The 17,690-nt window shown below is 32.5% G+C and overlaps 1 long non-coding RNA gene across 1 annotated transcript; it reads left to right on the top strand.

Annotated features, from left to right (window-relative positions):
- The first annotated feature begins 12,684 nt into the window (after nt 1-12,684).
- On the top strand, nt 12,685-15,064 carry LOC129285187 (uncharacterized). The gene is made up of 3 exons (XR_008587099.1): nt 12,685-12,905; nt 12,993-13,108; nt 14,752-15,064. It is a non-coding gene; the product is annotated as an uncharacterized LOC129285187 (long non-coding RNA).
- Nucleotides 15,065-17,690: the final 2,626 nt, after the last annotated feature.

Below are 17,690 nucleotides of genomic sequence, written 5' to 3'. Positions count from 1 at the left end.
AGCATCTGGATTCTATTTTCTACTTTTACATTCTTTGTTGTAATTGATATGAAGAGCACTCTCTCTCCGTCTTTATATGTAAAAATTTTTTTATATTTTTTTAATAAATGAATCATTATATCCTTATTAAATTAAAAAAATAAATATTTTTATTATTTTACTTTAAAAAATATTTATTTTTATTTAGAATAATTAGAGACAAAATTAAAATGTTACTGCACTTTTAATTTAATAATCAACTTTTATTTGTTTACACAATTCAATTAAAAACATCTTATAGATAAAAATGGAAGGAGTAGAACAAAAAGAATTTCTTATTTACTTGGCTGTGCTGTAGACATGCATTTATTTATTGGCCCCCAATCATTAAAATCTTATCCTAATGTCAAAAAAAAAATAAAGAAATTATTCCAGCCATTTGGTATTTCACCCTTTAATTGACTATCACATTTGTTTATTTTAATTAGAAAAATTATTTTAAGATCTCACACATCACAATTAAATATTATAAAGTATATTGACAATTGAGTAAAGGAAAATGATAGCTTGAGTTATCAATGAACCTTATGATATTTAGATATGTTGTGTGTCATCCCCTAAGCTAGGTTGGGTCAAATTAGACATTAATAGTTCTATCAACATTAATGGAATTGCTGCTTGTGGTGGCCTAATCAGAGACAATAAGGGCAACTAAATTAAAAGATTTTCCAAAAATGTTGGTTACCAATTTAGCATAGCAATGAAATTGATTAGAATTTTGGAAGGTCTTAACTTTTGCTGAAATGCTAAAATTCTTAAAGTCAACGTTTATTCTAATTCTATAGAGGCCTTATCACTCATTGTTTGCAACTCTCCTCAAAACCACCACCTCTTAGCTATTATCAAAAACATCAAAATCTTATCATGTGTGGTTGGGAGATCACTTTTGATCATATTTATAGAAAAACCAATAAATGCGCTAACCTAATGGCCCACAAGGCATCAACTGAGAACTTTGATATCAGCTTATTTGATAATCCGCCTATTGATTGTATAACTTTTATAGCTTATGACATTATCTGATTTTGGTTTTCTCTGCACAATTCTACCCTAGCCGTGTATAAAAAAAAAAGATATATTGTAAGAGACTTATATATAATTCTCCTATTTTAATTTTTATCTTACCTCATATGCAGGAAATTAGAATATTGAGAAGATACAAACATGAACCCTAATTTTAACGTTTCACCCTATTAAACGTCTGCCCCTACACCCTGGGTTCATGGTGAAATTAGGTGGTTTTTGAGTAAAAGTGTGAAAGCTATACCATGAATATTGCTTTTTTTCTGTTTTTACAGCTCATTGTGATAATTCATGAGACAGTTAAAAATCAACTATTAAACCAATAAAATCAACTATATATCAACAGGGACTCCAGTAATCAGCTTCCAAATTATGCAACATAACTATTGAAAATCAAATAGCCTATACATAATTCTGTGGATGCAAAATAGCTGAGTTGAAACCGACATTTTACTAGGATATTTGTTATTGTATTAGATCTACATCATCTATTTCACTTTATTATTTGTATTCTTTTGCAAACTCATCCATGTACTATTTGTTAAGGAGATTTATTTGAACTTGGTGTGACTGATAAAGTCACTCTTTTAACTTTTGCTTACAGAATTTGAGTTTACTCAAGGCTATTAGATTCGTGGACTGCTTCATAATTTAAACAATTTGTCATTAATGACTAATCAACGACCACATTTTTCTTTCTATCAAGCACTATACTAACCCTTCATTTGACATGGAAAGGAAATAGATAGGAGAGAAAAATAAGAAAAAATAATTTTTTTTCCTTCCTAACATTAGTTTTTCTTGTCTTTGAGGAAAAAAAATGAAGTTGAATTTTTTTTTCCTCTAATTTTCTCCCCTTTCTACTTTCTTCTCATTCCAAACAAAGTCTAATAGTGTGTTTAGAAAAAAAAAAAAACTTAACAAGAAAGCACAATTTTTTCACATGAAAAACTCTCTCAATGTGAGAGATAAAAATCATAGGACCTGGAAAAAACTCCACTATGATCTGATCAAACAATGAGTCTCCAATAATTATTAACCACACACCCTATTCCCTTTTTTTTTTCTTTCTTTATTTTTTGGTAAAAACTCAACCACTACTTACTTAGTGTGTGTTTGGATAACATCCCAATTTAAGTTGGGGTAGCCCAAACCTAGGTATAGATGTTAAATGCTCATTAGCTCATGTTTGGATTGAAAAAAACTCAACTAATGTTTTTGAAAGAACGAGTCTTTCCCTGGAAGCTACATGAGGCAGCTTTCTAACCAGCGTTGAGTGTGGTGATGGGCGTTGGAAGCATACTCTCTCTTCATTCACAAGTGGCTGATTCCCTCCTGTCTTTATAAGTGTGTTTGCTGTGGTCTGATCCCTTGCCACAAATATGACCCCAGATTATGCTTGCCAGTGTTGACGCTGTCCAATCTTATGTCGACTATGTTGAGAAAGTTTCTCTCTTCTTCCTCACCCACTCTTGACACTCATCTTGCCCATGTGTTGAGGAAGTTGCGAGCCATTGCGCTTTTTGGAGTAGGATAATTGAACCAGTTGTAATGACATAAAAATTTAAATTAAATAATTTTTTTAATTAATATTTTATTTGATTATTTTAATTATGGCACATGAGAAGTAGAGGTTTAGTAGAATTTATATTAGTTACTTATATGGATCTAGAATTTAAATTTTATTTAAATCAAATATTAATTTTATTTTTTTATATAAGAATTATTAAAGTCTTTTTATATCTTTTATTATTAAAAATATTATGATGATAAAGAAAATCTGTGAGGTATCTTTTTGAAATTTTTTTCAACCAACATTGAGTCTTGTTTTGCGATTTTTCCTATGGTTCTTTATCCAGAATCCTCTTTTCCTCTTCGGTCTTATATTTCGCACAGTGAGGGATATTTTTCACTTTCATTCCTTCGGCTCTTCTTCTTTCCGGTCAAGTCTCTTTTTTTCTCACCATCCACTTGTTCTTCTTCACACCGTGGGTCTGTTTCCAACCTTCACTGATCCATTTCTGTTGCTGGTTCGTTTCTATTGCTGGTCTGTTTCTGTCGCTGGTCTGTTTCTGTCTCAGGAAATTTTCCTCTGCTGCTTCTCTGTTCTGCGTTGATGCTGGTGGGTGTAAGTTGACGTGCGTGAGCTAAATCACTTGAGCCAAGGTGCTGCACGTGGTTCCTTCTGCTTCTTGGTGTTGTGTTGTTCTTCTGCTGTCATTGCGTTGTGCCAGAAACTCTTCCCCTGTTCATCCATAAACATCAACTTCTCCTTCTCTTATCTTCATTTGTGTTTTAAGGTGAGGGAGCTTCAAGCCTCTTCCCTCTTGCTCAGCATGTATGGTGTGAATGTTTAATTATTGGCAATTTAATCTCCCTTGTGCTGCTGTGCTTTTATAGACAGTGAAGAGAAATTTGGTTTAAGTATTGTTTGTTTGTTGAAGGTGGATAAATTTAATATTCGTTTCAAATTTTGTATGTTGAATACTTGTAATTGGAAGGTTGAATTACTTTAAATATATACTTTAAAAAAGTTTGGGAAAATGAAATTTGAAGAAAAGATGTTTGATCTAAGTTTGAGAATTAATGCATGTGAGGTGTTTGATAAAATATTTGTTAGAAGAAATTGAACTTGATTTTTGAGAGGTCATTGAATTCTTGATTGTAGATGAAATGTGTGAGAAAAGATTTGAATACTAAAAGCTTTTACGAGTAAGCTAGAAATGAAATATAGTTATCTAATTATTAGTGTTTGAAATTATTAGGTAATTATTTGCGGCTGAAAGTACACAGATATTTTGAGATGTTAAAATGATAATGATTTTGCAAAAGAGTTTATTTAAGGCTATGGAAATTTTATTAAAATTTATTATATTTGATAGGATCATTAGAAGAAGAGAAAACTTAATTAAAACTATTAGAAGAAAATTTTGAAACTGGGAAATAAGTCAAGTAAATAACGTTTCCCAATAAATAGAAGTTATAGTCTTTTTAGTCATTTTATTTTATTTTATTTTTCGTTTATTCTAAACAATTTTTCCTACTGTACCTTATTGATTAAGTTGATATAATGGATGTAGGTATCTTATTTATTCTTTGAACTTATTTATGCAATTATTTTTATGGTATTTTATTTTTCTAAACGTGTTATACATGTGTGGATAAAATAAATTATCGATGAAAAGATTATTTATACTTTACAAGTTAACGACCAATTTGAACTATAAGGATTTTTAGATTCCATGCATGCCGAAAATGTTTTATAGGACTAAATACAGAATAACGACAGTTTCATTAGCCCTTGAGGCACCATGGTACACTTAGCTAGTAGGGTGCATTAGAGGTGCTAGCCCCGTGTGTCGGTCAACACATATGGAATGGAGGGTGTAATTTGTGGACATAATCCACGCCTGTTATTCGTGAGCTTTATGCTTGCACCTATTTTCGTGGCCACTAGCCACACTGGATATATTTATCCTTGTGGACTATATGTCCACGCCTGTGATTTGTTCTGTTTAGTTCCTAACAAAAAATAAGTTTTTCCAAGTTGTTTTTCGCTCTTAAGAATTGTATTTTTATAATTTATTTATACAAAAGATATATTTTAAATTTGTTGATTATGATTCTCTATTTTCTCCTTTATATTTTATTACTTGATTATCAAAGATAAATTGTACTATTCATTAATAACACGATCAATTATTAGATTAGTCATTTATTTTCTATTTTGTGTTTATGATTATTATTTATTTATTAATTGGGGATGTTATTTATAAAAAAAATGATATTCAGATCGTAGAAGTGGACCTGCTCTTCAGTAGATTTTGTGGGATTCCTTGAGAAGAGAAATATTTTGTTGCTTCTACTATATTGTGAATTAATGTAAATATTTAAACATTCTATCTTTTTGTTCTAGAATTGCTCCACGAATTATATAGGTAGGATCCTTAATTAAATTATTTTAGTTGGTATATACTGTATCAAAGTAAAACTCCAAATGCTATTTGGATGTGTTTTTGATAGGTTGTAGAGATTTCGGAAAGTCCAACTTATAGTAGAAATTTTTTCAGCTAGCTTAAGTATTTTGTTTCTATTAATAATTGTTTAATAAAAGTGATGATAGTATGATAAAATTAGAATTAATATGTTAGACGTGTTAAGAGTTTAGGCTTATAGAATATGAATTTTCTTATATTCTAGTTAGTCATACTTTAAAAGTTCGGCGTGTGACACTGGTGGTAGAAGGCGAGGGTGTGGGTGCAATGGCTATAGTGTAGTGAACCACTGTGAGTGAACACTTCAAAGGTGCTCTTTTGTTGTCCTAACCATTGGGAGTGAACCAATGCTCATGGTGTTTTTGACACCAACGAAGCCGACGCAGAGCATGGCAAAGTTGAGCTGCATGGAGAAGACAAGACAAGAGAGAGAAGGTGTTATCAATGACAATGGTGATGTCAACGAAAATGTTCAAAATGAGGTCGATGAAGGTGGTATTAGTGAAAATGTCACATTGACGAGATTCGGACTAAGTATTGGGTTAGTTCCGTGAACATGGAGCACTCCACTATTATAAATAATACTTGATTTTATTTATACTGTTTTTTTTTCTAAATTTTAATTTTAATTTTATTTTTTTTAACAAAAGATCGAATTAGACCATTTCTTAAATTTTAATTACATATAAACTAAGATTTATCTTTCCGTTCATACTCTTTTTTAAAATTTTGATTTTTAAACACTTAATTTATTTTAAATATTTTAAGCCTTCCTTTTAAAAAAAATGTAATTTAAAGTTTATGATTTTTTTCTAAAAATATCAAATTAGTCACAAAAATATAGACTTCAAAATTATATGCCCATTTGCGTAATTATATATCTTAATTAGTTTTTGAATCAAATCATTTAAACAAGTTTACTTATGAAAAAAAATATATTCAAACATAAATTACATTAAAATCACAGATTTTTTTGCTAACTTCAGTTAAGTTCTAATTTCAATGGTGAATTTTTTAATTCAAACACACTTAATATGCCAACATAGAGTGAGGATCACTGCAGTGGTACAGCCGAACTAATAAATTTGACTACTTTATGAAATTCTCAAGCAATTTAAATAACAATTCTCAACAATCAAATCTCCTGCTCGAGATGAACTCCTAGCAGCATTGTGGCTTTCTTCAAATTGGATAGACAAGAAGACCACTTGGCATCTATGTCTATCAATTGTTGCCTTGCTTTTGTTTGGTCTTCCACCACCATGTGAGACTTCTCTTTTTTCAGTTTGTCAAACTCCATTATGAATCCTATGGTGTCAGAAACACACTTCTCTTTCTCTAGAAGAAATAAAAGCTTCCCCTCACACTCTTCGATTTCTTTTTCTTTGTTATGCATTTCAGCCCCCAACTTAGAGATCATCTCCTTCAACTCTGCTTCCTTCAGTTGAGCCTCAACCACTGAACTCTTTGCCTCAGCCATAGAATTCTTGGTCTTGTTAATGTCGGATATAAGAGTTTTGGCTGCTTCCACACGCAACGAACGTTGTTCAATCATATGCTTCTCCTTTTGTTCAAGCTTGTTGAATGAGTCAATGGTGGCATAGGCTTGGTTGAAGGAAGATAGAACAGTTTGGATTTCTTGTTGCAAAGAGTGGATTGTAGCTTGAAGGCCATGAGAGGGAGGTCCATCTTCAGAACAATGGGAGGACAAGATGTTGAGAGCATTCTCTAGGCGAAGCTTGTTTCCTTCTGATGTAGCTATTTCATTAAGACTCATCTTCAATGAGACTTCCAAGTCAGCAAGGGCCTTACCCACCTCGTCATTATCTTGAAGATCAGCAACAATTTTAGTTACACAAGACATGTCAACTTCCGTATCAACACTTTCCTTCATTATTCTGAACAACATCATCAGATCATGTCCTTCACATTGTTGAGGTTTCTGGTCAAACTTAATTTCTTCATCAGTCAAAGTCTCATGATTGACCATGATTTCATCCTAGGTTGAATAATTAAGAAATAAACATCATTCTGGCCAATAAAATATGTTTACAAATTTTCATGTCCTGTTTTAATTTTAGATTTAGAACTTCAAATATTAAAAGGAAAAAATTTACATCCTAAAAGTAATTCAATAAACTGAGGAATTACTTGTGGGATTCATTAGTTATAGAAATATCTAATTGGTTTGACTGTGATCTCTTTTGTTCTGTGAGTAGCTGGTGAAGTTGCTATTTGGGGTTTCTCAGGAGTAGAGATTGAAGGGATCTAAGATCATGTAGTAAGAAAAAATAAACTCAATGAAAATCAATAAAATCCCAATATTACTGCCAAAATCATAGGGGAATGGAAAAAGTAATAATTTACCAGCGGAAAGGTCATTTCTGAAGTAGGAGGAGGAACTGTTGATGCAGCTTTCCTTGGTGTTTTTTCAGAACAGCATTCCTTGGTAGCTTTTACTTTAACTCTTTGAGGAGCTCCATTAGGGCTTATACCTTCTCCAAGTGCTTCTTGATCACTCATTGATTCCTCAACACATGACTCCTATGCAAAGGAACGAAAAAGCAACAATATATACATGCATACATAAAGCAAAAACGAATGAAACAAGCCTACATTCATAGAAGTTAATATGCATGGATTTGACATTGCTAGTACAGAACAAGTCTTTTGGGGGTTACAAATGTTGAAACATGCATCCATCCTACAAAGAGACTCACTCAAACCCTCAATTTATATTGTCACACAATCAAAGCCTCCTCTAAAACAATCTTTTCTCAACCTCTTTACCCTTTAAGCATATCCCTGGAAGGATGCAAGACAATCTTATAAACTTCTTTATGCATATATACTTCTTGGCAATACCTCATTATTTAGAATCTACATATATTTGGCCTGAATTAATCTACCGAAACATTCAACCTCACAACTCCTGAGAATAGCTCCACAACCTTCTACATTAGAGACTATTCCCCATCCCCCTTTCTACGTTTTATTTAACAACTCCTTCCTCAGGAGCTTTCCATGGATGCTCAACCAAACTTAGAATATCAATGAAATGCTCCTCACCTCTTTAGTTGACATTTTTCAAATCATTAAAATGCATTATCAGATCCTATATCAGGTAGAGTTTGTTGATATAGTATGATTCCTTCACTCTTGGCTTCATGGTGAACCAAATTCTCCAAACTAAATGAGCATAAATATGCAAAGAGCAATATAAGGTAATTCCATTTAGCATAAATTCAGCCCATGTCAAGAAGGACCATATTTTACACATAGAGATATATTTTCTGGTGGAATAATAGATGTTGTTTATGGTGTGATGCATCATTCTGAATTCGTGATTTGATCAGTTTTTCTGACTTCATCTAATTTAAAACCTTGAATACTCAGCCCCATTGTTTTCCTAGCAATCTGTTGTATGGCAGAGAGTAGCAAATTAGTGTGAAATTTAATTAGTTTTAGTGCCATCTATCCAGAAGTTGTATTCTTTAACAGCTAAATTTGTAATAAATAACCAAGTGGTGCAGTAGAGGATCCTACAAATTCCTATAGTAATTAACTGAAAGGAGCTCAATTAAAGTACAAGACAAGGATTTCGCTGGGGATTTGCTCTTTAAATATCTTAAGTAGATGATGAAGTTATCTTAATTTGATGATATATTAGAAAAAGGAACTTGTATAAGCAGTTCATTTGCTTTAGTACTCCATAAACTTACAATATATTAATGGAGAGAGAACCATTTGTTGGTTGCTTAAGTCTGTTCTGATTAGTTTACCATTAACGTCAACTTTGATAACCAAGTGCATTAGAGAGTTGTACCAGCTCTTATATATAAAACTAAATCATTACTATTAAGATGTTTCCACTTCTACATATTACTACTCAATTGCAAAAGTTCAACAAATATACTAGTAACTAGTGAGGGTATTAGTTGAGAAATGATACTTACCATATCTGAATTAGATGATGGAATTTCTGCTGTATGTTTACTAGAAAGTTGTTCTTCAACAATTTCATTTGTTGATGCTTTTGTATTCTGCACGGCCCATAAAATATGAATAAGTTGCTAAAGAAGTTAAATCAATCAAGAAGAATATCATTTATTGATTAGGGAGAAACTATCTGTTAGTTTGAGTCTGTGTTATTATAAAAAGCATAATGTACATGCCTCTTTCGTATGTGGGAAATTACTACTCTGTTTTTGTGTTGTGGAGTCTTTTTCAATAATCTCCTTTGATGTTTCTTCACTCTAAACAACAACAAAAGATATAAAAAGAAGATAAAATGAGTTTTGAAACTATTAATAACCTTAATAAATCTTAACACAAAATATTAAAGAAAATCTTGATTCATTTGGAAAAAATTAATGAGACAATAAGGCAATAGAAAAATCATTAGTTGGTGTCTTAAGCCTACTTGCTTGTAGAAAATTATAGGGTTAAAAGGTAAAAATACCCAAGAACTTTTTCGTTAGGTGCATCTAGTATTCTTAAGTCAACAAAGATGCAAAAATACCGTTAAAAAACGTTTTTGGGTATTTTTGCATCTAATGTTTCCTTCCTTTGTCTTTAACAATCAATGTTAACAGACATTAGGCAAATTTAACAGGATGGGGAAGGAGGTCCTCACTAAAAAGATCGGTATCCATGCACTATTATTAACTTAGGAACACTAGATGCTCTAGGCAAAATTTCTTGGGTATTTTTGTCTTTTAATCTAAAATTATAATATACATGTATTTTCCATACTCAGGGAACCATCATTATATTCCGACATCGTTGTGTCATTTTCAATAACCTCCTATGGTCCTTCTTCAATCTAAACAATAAAGTCCTCTTTCTACTAGTGCTCGCTTATAAATCATGATTGTTTCATTCTTTGTTGTTTTACCAACTTATCCTTCATGAACAAGCATATTCAAATGGCCACATATGGGTAATTTTTTCCAGATAAAAATGGTGATAGTTCCTTGAGGAAATTCAATTTGTAAAGGTATCTGCATGGAAGCTGCTTCCTCTACCTACATTTAGCTTTGAATCAAACTAAACAGTGACCCTCACTAGTCCTGAGAATATATACTTCTACAACCTGCCACAATAGAGACTTTTCCATTCTGCTTCTACATTTAAGTTAACATCTCATTGTTCCAGAGCTTCCCATGGATACTTAAGTGAACAGGGACTACTATAAGTGAAACGTCCCTACCCTCTTTTGTTAATCATTAGAATGCATATCAGATCATATATGTGCTTGAGCTTGTTGATATGATAGGATTCCTTCAGTGGTGGCTTCCTAATTTGTGAACCAAATCATAATAAATGAACATGGACATGCAAAAAGAAATATAGAGTTATGTCATTTAGCATGTAAATTAAACCCATATTAGAAAGGACAATATTCTCACATGTGGAGACTTATTTTTTGACGAAATATTAGATGCTGGTAATGCATTGCTTAATTGTGAATCCATGATTTGATTTGCTTGGATAACTTCATCTGATTTAGAACCTTCTTCAACAACTGGCTCCATTGTTTCCTTAGCAATCTGTAGCATAGCACAGGTAAGTAAATTAGTTTGCAGTTAATTTCAGGCCATCTCTTTGGAAGTGATATTCTTAATTAGTAGCTAAAGTTGTAATATAGAACCAAGTGATGCGTTAGAAGCTCCTACAAATTCCTATATAACTTTATTGAAAGGATCTCAACAAGCGTACAAAGTGAAGGTGTTTTTCAGGGATTTGCTCTTAAATTATGTAAATTGGATTATAGACTTGTCATTGCAGGTATATGAAAATATAGGAACTTATCTAACAAGTTCATTTGCTGCTGCTTTTTGGTACACTAAATTTTTAGTATCTTTATGGAGAGAAACATTTGCTGGTTTTTTAACACTACTACAAAGAAGGCTTATCAGAGTGCTCATATAGGAGTGCTTACATGCAAAACACTCCAAAAAATTGACGTAGAACATATCGGAGCACTTATAAAAATAAGCCCTCCAATATGATTCACCTTCCAAAGCGCTTTCTTACAAAAGTGCTTGAGAATAATTAAAAAAAAATTGATCCAGAATTTTTTGGAGCACTTTCAACTATGTTTTAATTTGCTTATCGTTAGCATCAACTTTGATAATCAAGTGCATCAAAAGCTCCTACCCATTCTTATATATAAAACAAAATCATTATTGAGATGTTTAAGCTCAATAAATATACTAATGAAAGTATTTGTTGAGAAATAATCCTAGCCTAAAGAAAAAATAAAGTATTTGTTGATGATTGACCCTTACCATATCTAAATTCAATGGAGTTGTATTTGCATTAGAAAGCTCTACAACAATTTTGTTATTTGTTGATGCTTTTATATTCTGCACAGCCCAGAAAACATGAATATGTTGCTGAAGAAGTTAAATTAATCAAGAACAATATTATCATTTATTAATTAAAGGAGAAACTATTTGGTCATTTGAGTTTGTGTTATTATTGAAAGGCATAATTTACATACCATTCTCAAATTTGGAAAATTACCATTCTGTTTGTTTGTTTTGGAGTCTTCTTCAGCAATGTCCTTTGATGTTTCTTCAATTTCTACAACAACAAAATATATATATATATATATATATATATAAAAGCTAAATTGAGTTTTCAAGTTATTAGTAACCATAATAAATCTTAGGGCACAAAATTTAAAAAAAAATTGATTCATTTGGAACAAATGAATAGGACAATAAGGTAAAAGAGAAACCGTTAGTTGGTTTCTTACAAGTCTAATTGATTATATAGTAAAGTATAATATACGTACATTTGCCAAATTCGGTGAACTGTTGCTCTGATTTGGCATTGTCAAGTCTTTTCCAATAACCTCTTGTGATCCTTTTTCTTCAATCTGAACAATAATAGTAGATATAAAGAAGCAAAATGGCTATTCACTCAACAAAAAGGAAAATAAAAGAGTTGGAGTCATTATAAAATATAGGAATCAAAGAATGGAAATAAAGTCCTCTTCCTGCTAATGATAGAACCTCTTCCACATTACTAAATAGTTTACAGAAGCTCAACGAAAATATAAGTGAGAGTATCTGTTGAGGAATGACCCTCACAGTATTTTGATCAGATGAAGATGTTGTCATTGCACTATTTAAAAAGTATTTGTTGAGGAATGAGATGCTAAACAATTCAATTCATTAACAAGCGCATCATACATTTATTAAGAAAGGAACCATTTGTTGGTTTATGAGACCGGTTTGTTACAATGAAGCATAATGTACCTCAGCCAAATTTGATGCACTACTGTTTTGTTTGTGTATTTGTAATGATCCTAAATTTTAAATTAAATAATTTTTTTCTAATTGATATTTTTTTATTTATTTTAATCTTATGACTAATAGGAGTATTAGCCTAGTAGACTCTATACTAGATGCTTACTTGAAGGTTTAAAGTTCAAATTTTACTTAATGCAAAGGTTAATTTTATTTTGTTTTATATGGAGAGATTACTAAAGTGCCCTTGCTCCTTGTTATAAAAAAAAAAAAAAAGAGAATAATGAATAAAATATTGGGTCATTACTTGTAATTTTTTCAAGAAGTTTTATATTTATTCTCTTCTTCCTGATTCTTCATTCAGACGCCGAGGGGAGAGATGGCGAGAGAGAGAGCATCGTTCTTCTGTTCCTTCTCCTCTTCCCTGTCGCGCTGCCTTTCTGTTCTTTGGGGTTGATTTTCTTTGCTCACCATCAGCTATGTCTCTTCCTCGCCGTCACGTCCCGCCGCTGGGAGTGTTGCTGTCACCAAATCCTCTCCTTGCCATCGCCCCTGTTTCGTCCTAATCTTCTCTGCTGTATCGTTGGTGTGTGTGAGCTTTAATTTCCTTTCCTCTTCAGTTATAGGACATGCCTATGTGTGTTTGATAAGCTTAATTTCTTTCTTTTGCTAGCCAATGATTTCTGATGTTTTTCCCTCTTGTTCGTGCGGCACATTGAAGCTTTTCCTTTCCTTCTTGGTGTCGACCATGTGCTGATTATAACTGTCACTACTGCACTTTGGGTGAAGGTAAATCGTCGGTACTTTCTTCTCCTTCTTTGATTTCAACAGTTACACCAAATCATTTTCTCTTCCTCCCCTAGCCGAAAGATATGTCTTTGCTCTTCATTGTTGCTATCATGATTTTGACGAAATTGAGGTGTTGTTTGGTTTATGCTGGGTGTTTCTTCATTTTAATGATGAGCTGAATCTTGATTGTAGAATTAAACATTTGAAGAAGTTGGAAGCTTGGATGCTGGGTGCATAATTTAGTTATTTGTAAATGTGCTTATAATGCTTGAGGAAGTATATGTCTTCATATGAATTATGAAGTTGATCTACCCATGGAAATTGTACAGCACCTAAAGGGAAATTGCTAGGCTACATAATAATTAAAATTTTGTTTAGCTTGGATTAAGAGTGTGTTAATGATCAGGGTTGAATGCTTCCAAGTGTTGTTGATTACTTGATGGAATTTATTGAAGGATTTATGGAGAGTTTAAGGGGTTAACAAGAAATTTAAAGAATTGTTGAAAAGCTTGAATATTAGTTCACCTGCTTATATTAAGAAGGAAAATCATAATGACATAAGAGTTACTGGTTTAAATGCTAGGTTAATTTGGGGCATCACTGAAGTAAGCGTAAAATTGAAGGAGTCTAACTATAAGATTATTAAAAACCCTTAGGTGAGTGGGTAGCGTTCCGAATAAATTTCTAGCAAAATGTTTATAAAATTCTTTTATTTAAATTTTAATATTATTCTTTCATAGGTAGTATAAATATTCATGCAAATTCTATTTTTATAATAATTGATTTATAAATGATGATTTCTTGATTTTGCCCATGATTTATGTTATTGCCAAGTAATGATTGAAGTTGATATATGACAAATGGTATTACGTCTCAAAAGTAACTTAATAAATTCTATGTTTGATATGAAAATTTTTATTATGACAATTCGTGCATGGAGGATAGGAAGATGAACATAAGAAATGGAAAATGATTGTTGAATAGCTTATTGGAAAGTGAAAAATTTTGAAAATTTTATTCTTGCTCCATGCATGCTTAATTTTTAATTAGGGGGACTGAATTCAGAACGCTGGATGCTAACAGCAGTTCTGTTAGCCCTTAGTGCGCCATGGTACACCGAGCTAGCAAGGTGCATTGGAGATGCTAGCCCCGTGTGCCGGCCAAAACACGTGGAATGGAGGATGTAGTTTCGTGGATATAATCCACGCTTGTTATTCGTGAGCTTTATGCTTGCGCCTGTTTTTCGTGGCTTCTTGCCACGCCGGATATGTTACTTACCCTCGTGGATTGTGTGTCCACGCCTGTTATTCATTCTGATAAAGCCCTCCTAGATTGGACTTAAAACTTGTTGTTTTTATATTAATTTCTGTGAAGGCATTTTTAAAATTGCACCATTACTCGAAATTTTATATATATTATAAAATTTTTATAAACTTATTTGGTTCTAATATTGTTGGTCGTTCTACGATTATACCATTAAGCAAACTCTTCATTTATTATTAATTAAGGCAAGTGTTTTATTATTTCCTTGATTTGTTTAAATTAAATTATTAGTTACTATTTTCACATTTTTATTTATTTAGTTATTTATAATTTACAAACTTGATTGGAACGCTACTCACCGGAAATTTCTTTGATCTCAGATATTGTAGCTGACCCTACACCTTTTGCCGATCATTGAGGGGTAGTATTGCTTTTTGGATAGTGGGAGCAATCTTTGACAATTCATTTTGATGCAATTATATATTATGTTAAAATTATAAATTTAGCGCTCCATGTATACCGTAGTTAGGTCCTAATCTTATTTTGTTGTTGTGAAATATATTGGTGTGGAGTTAAGCTCCTTTTTGGTTTGGCTGACAGGTTTTGCTCCTGTAGAAATTTTGGCAGGTCGTAGCTACAGGAGGGTCCTGTCGAAATTTTTATAGAATGTTTAAAGTTTCACCAACTTTATAATTATGTATATATTAAGAGACTTTTAAACTAGTAGGGTTTATTTATCGATATTTTACTTTTATATTTAGTTAATTAAGGTTTATGGAATGCAAGTGTATCTTATATTCTGTGCCGGTCGCACCTTTAATACCGGGGTGTGACAATATTGTGGAGTCATTTTCAGCAACCCCCTTGGATGCCTCTTTACTCTAAACAATCACAAAACATATAAAAAGAGTTAAAATGACTTGAAATCTAATAAACTTTATAAATCTTAGCCCACCAAAAAAGTTTCTACAAGTATTGACATCATTCTAAAATTTGGAACAGTGGTAGAAGACAATAATGAAGACAAAAAAGTACAGTGTAAATACATTTGCTTGTTCCAAAGGACTATTGTCATGTTCTGATGTTGCCTTGCCTCTCTCAAGAGCTTCCTTTGATTCTTCATCTTCTCTCTAAACAAAGATATCAAGAAAATAAAAAGTTCAAGTCACTTGATCAAAGATGGGAAGGGTAGTTGATCCATTTATTTATACCAAAATTAGAAGCAAGGCACATTTTTTTTTATATATATATTGTTCAACTTAATATATTTTATTAAAGTTTGGTGTAAAAATTATCATTTGTTGGTTCCTTGTGGCCTTGTTTATTTTCACTTCCATCCAATTATGCTATTTTATTAAGTTTGGTACTGACCTTGATAGCCCAGCGGAAAATCTGAAACGTGAAGGAGCAGTCATCATCGATAGAGTTCATCTGATCATTTCGTAATGATCTATGAACATCAAATACTGCCCAAATAAAATAATTTCATTATTATGAGAACAAATGATAGCAGTTAGCAGTTGTGATTAATTGTGCGCACGAGCGTGTGCATGTTAATACTTACATTCACGGGAGCTGGCATTAGCTGGAGTTAGAGTAATATTGGGACAATGATGCACAAGACGGATTTTCAGTTTGAAAATCAATTCCTTGACAAATAGTATGAAGAGTAGGTAGATTTATCAGTCGCAATGCATATAGTCTTGGAAGCACATCATTCATGACCAGCTCTCGCGGCATGCCCTGCTCCCATCCAAATACTTGCCCAAGCTCAGGGACATCTTCTATAATCAAGAACATGAGCTGTGGAAGCTTGCCACATTTGGAGAGAGAGAATAGACATTTCAAGTTCTGACAATGCTTCACTTTGATTCTACGTAGCTCTGGGAAAGATTATCTCCTTGCCTCATTCTCTTCATCATCAATGATGCTCACTAGCTCTTCGCACTTTGATACGAATAAGCTTCTCAACTTTGGTATGCTTCTTGAGGTAGATGCAGATAATATAAATTTCAATTGTTTACATCCTATGATTTTTAGCATGGAGAGATTGCAAAAGCTCAAATAATTCTAGGCCCCACGCTTGTATCCCTAAAATCAGACAACTCTTGCGAGTCTGAAAGAGCTTATCTTTCTCCTTGAGAGATGATGCCTGTAATTAATATGACTGAGATATGTTAGTACTGAAGATTCCTTTCAAGTGATGAATCAAATATAAAATAGAAAAATAAGTTGGAGGGTTCACCTTTCTCCTTGAGAAATCTTGTCTATTATGTCCACCAACCAAGAAATTTATAATAGTTTGTATGGGAAGTTGTGGACATCCTTCCAAACTAATTTCTTCTACATATAATGCTTTTACATGATAGTTTTCAGTGCCTATATGAACCATATCGGGTACATCAATAAGGTATAGATATTTCAAAGCTGGGAAATTAAGTTCAATCTGATCACTATGATTCTGATCAGCATGACATCTTCCGAACACATATTCCAACCTTTCAGCCTTCCTTATGTCCACAGATTCCAAATGCTGAAAGTCTTTTGAATAAAAAGCTGGAAATATATATTCTAAATGGCTACAACTAACAACTTCAACACGCTGTACTTTGGGAAAGATGGAGCTGACACTTATATGATCATGACCATGCCCCTTGTCTGTTACTATGTGCTCCAATGCATGGCACTCCTTGACTTCCAATCCTTCCAACAATCTCAGTGAAAAGGCCATAGATAGGGTAAACAGTGATGTTAAGTCAGAAAATCCAGTTATCTCAATCTCTCAAACTGCATTGATATGAAGATGGTGTGAAATACTCATGAGCTGTACTCAGAATAGACTTTGCCTTTGATGCCTAAATTACCAAGAAACATGTCATAAGTTTTCAGCATTTTAAATACTCCAATAAATGACAAGTGTTCAGCTTAAAAATGTAAATGAAACATATGAAGCAAAATTTCATGCTCAAAAATCTATAAAAGTTTTTGTCCGATGTGTAAAACTAACTTGCAAGCTATCAACACCGGGCCTATGTTTGCAGAGTCACACATGCAAAATATGAGAAGAAAAATCACACACATCCATGCACGCACAAGTATAAACTATGAGAAGCAGAAATCTATACAAAATCACAATTTTGTTTTGGTAATACTAGGATTATTCCACATCAATAGTAGAAACTAAACTCCATCAGAGTATGGAGGACAAAAGACATATCCCTTCTAATTAGGCTTTCTTTGTGCTCAGGAGTTGGAAATCAAACTCTCAAACATTAGTTTAAGAGACAAAGGCCCCTACTACCTAGATTAAGTTGGCCAA

Source organism: Prosopis cineraria, unplaced genomic scaffold, assembly GCF_029017545.1.
Source record: "Prosopis cineraria cultivar Desert tree isolate PC_DT_omini unplaced genomic scaffold, ASM2901754v1 PC11, whole genome shotgun sequence".
Taxonomy (NCBI): domain Eukaryota; kingdom Viridiplantae; phylum Streptophyta; class Magnoliopsida; order Fabales; family Fabaceae; genus Prosopis; species Prosopis cineraria.
Note: the sequence above shows the minus strand (reverse complement) of the source record. Positions and strands in the feature narration are given on the sequence as shown.